Below are 3,386 nucleotides of genomic sequence, written 5' to 3'. Positions count from 1 at the left end.
ACACACACTCACACACACACACACAGACACACACACACACACAGTCTCACACACAGACACAGACACTCACACTCACACTCACACACACACACGGGACAGATCCAGTCCTGATGTGTGTCTGATCAGACGGATCATCATGCAGATGTTATGATGACTTCAGACGTTTTTCAGTCTTAACTCGTATTTCAGGACTCGTGAACGATCTCTGACAGAAGCATGGAGGGGAAAGTGTGTTTTGATTGTCTCTTTCAGGTTTGTTGACATGCTTGAACTCGCAGCTGTGTGATGATTCTCCAGACAAACACGTTACATTCATCCCAAAACCACAAACAGAAGAAATTAGATTCTGCATCGAAAAATTTAGCCTATTTTAGGACCATTACGTTTTAATTATGTTAATTAATCAGACAGAAGGATGGATGGAAAGAATGATGGCTGGACGATGGATAGATGGATGGATGGACAGAACGATGGATGGATTAGGCTGGACAGGAGACTGAAGTAAACTGATGCTCTCTATTAGAGCTCAAAGCACTGAAGGTCTGTTCAGATGCAGAGCAAACGATGGACAAAACAAGCCTGAAAATCAAAACCAAGAGTCCCTACGGAGTCCTTCACGCGCCGTGCGTATATCAATACTGTTTTGTGTCATGAATGAATAGTCTTTCGGCTCGTCTAAAATACCCACCGACTAATAAAATAAGAAATAAACTTTTGGGTGTTTCAGATCAGTAAAGCAGACTGGTTTAGAGATGAAAAAAAAAGCTTAAAATAAAATAAATTTAAAAAAAAAAAAAAACAATACTTGATATCTGCAAAAAAAAAGCTAAATAAATAAATACGTAAATAACAATAAAATAAAAAATGTGATAATGTCTGACTTTAAGCTGATATCTGCAAAAAAATAAATGAATGCATGAATTAAAAACAGCAAAAAATACAATAAAATGATTTTGATATTTGCAAGAATAGCTAAATAAATAAATAAAATAGAAAACAACCAAATAAAATTGCAATAAAATGTTTGACTGAGCTGCAAAATAGCACATTAATTAAATAAATAAACAATAAAATAAATTTTTTTTGACTTTGTGCTGTTGATACCTGCAAAAAAGCTAAATAAATAAATAAAAATAACAAAACATTTATAAAATATTGCAATGAACAGGTGACATCTGCGATAAATAGGAAAATAAATTAATTAATTGAAAACAACAAAAAACTGAGCATTTGATGTCTACAAAAAAATTGCAAAACAAATTAATAAATAAATAATTAAATACAAAAATTCAACAAAATGAAATTGTGTGAAAAGGTTTGACTGCACATTTGATATCTGCAAAAAAAGCAAAATAAACAAAAACAACACCAACAATAACATTTTAAAAACCGCAATAAAATGTTTTAAAATGGTTGATATCTCCAATAAATAAACAAATATAAAATAAACACATAAAATGAAAACAAAATAATATGAACTGTTTATAACTGGAAAGCTACATAAATAAAATAAAAATTGTACAAAAATAGCAAAAAATAACAATAATAAAATGTCAAAATTTTGAGCTGTTGATATCGGCAAATAAAGCAACAGCAATAAAATTTAAAAACCCTACTATCAAAAAAAATGTTATGCAATATTAATTTTCTGTGTATAGAACAGTCATGTATGACATTAGGATTAATGCATTTGCACTGAATATCTGATATTGATTACAATTACTATTTTTATGCATTTATGTGAATGAAACAAACACGGATTCTCACGTTTACCTTTATTAACACAATTACACAACAAGATTTATTATCCAGATTTGTTATCCAGAAAAAGCATTAAAGCACAGCCTGATATAGTGAATGTACCGTTATCCCTCACACACACACACACACACACTCAGACACAGACACAAACACACACACACACACACACACACACTTTATGAGTCTTGAGCGCTTCACATCTAATCTGCAGAAAAAGCATTTGTATTTATGTCCATTTACACGACGTGTCACGCCAAAGTCGCCTGAACATCGTACAGCTGCGCACGAGAGAGAGAGAGAGGAAATAACTAATATATGCAGGGAAAAAATCAATCATCCTTTCTTCATCGAAAAAATTAGCCTATTTTAGGACCATTTCGTTTTAATTATGTTAATTAATCAGACAGAAGGATGGATGGAAAGAATGATGGATGGACGATGGATAGATGGATGGATGGACAGAACGATGGATGGATGATGGATGGATGGACAGAATTATGGATGGAACGATGGATGGATGGACAGAATTATGGATGGAACGATGGATGGATGGACAGAATTATGGATGGAACGATGGATAGATGATTGGATGATGGATGGATGGATAGAACGATGGATGGATGGATGATGGATGGATGGACAGAATGATAGAACGATGGACAGATAGATGGACGATGGATGATGGATGGATAGAATCAGAACTGAACCGAAAATGCCTTTACATCTCAGTTCAGCTCCTGAATTTGAAAACAGGAAACAGGTTGCAATCTAGATGCAAGATTGGCAATTGAATTTGAATGTAAGGAAGTAGAATTAAAACAGTTTGAAATTCAAATAACTTTTTTTTCTTAAGCCCGGCTCACACTGTGCGATTTTGGCCACGATTTGGTCGTCTGAGACAAATTTTTTAAATCCTAAAAGATTCCTATAATCCTAGGCTAAAATCTGTAGTCTTTGATCGTTAGTTTGAGATGTTCACCGACAGCCGACTAATGGCCGTTGCGATCAAATTTTACCTCCGACGAACTTCTGGCAGTGTCAGAAAATTTGGCGCACAGTCTTGCAATGTGACATCTCCTAGGACGAACGTCAAACTGTCTTCGTTTTTCAAGACAAGCCATGATCTTGAAACAAACACGGATTCTCACGTTTACCTTTATTAACACAATTACACAACAAGATTTATTATCCAGATTTGTTATCCAGAAAAAGCATTAAAGCACAGCCTGATATAGTGAATGTACCGTTATCCCTTACACACACACACACACACACACACACACACTTTATGAGTCTTGAGCGCTTCACATCTAATCTGCAGAAAAAGCATTTGTATTTATGTCCATTTACACGACGTGTCACGCCAAAGTCGCCTGAACATCGTACAGCTGCGCACGAGAGAGAGAGAGAGGAAATAACTAATATATGCAGGGAAAAAATCAATCATCCTATGATTAGAGTTTTGCGTCAGTTCACAGGACGTTCAAGGACTTTTCCATTAGTCTAAACACACACATAAAACCCACATCATGTGGAAAACAACCTCACACACACACACTCACACACACACACTTACACACACACAGTCTCACACACTCACACACACACTCACACACTCACTCACA

This window comes from Sinocyclocheilus rhinocerous, unplaced genomic scaffold (assembly GCF_001515625.1).
Source record: "Sinocyclocheilus rhinocerous isolate Xijiao unplaced genomic scaffold, SAMN03320098_v1.1 scaffold2868, whole genome shotgun sequence".
Classification (NCBI taxonomy): Eukaryota; Metazoa; Chordata; class Actinopteri; order Cypriniformes; family Cyprinidae; genus Sinocyclocheilus; species Sinocyclocheilus rhinocerous.
This window is presented reverse-complemented; position numbering follows the sequence as displayed.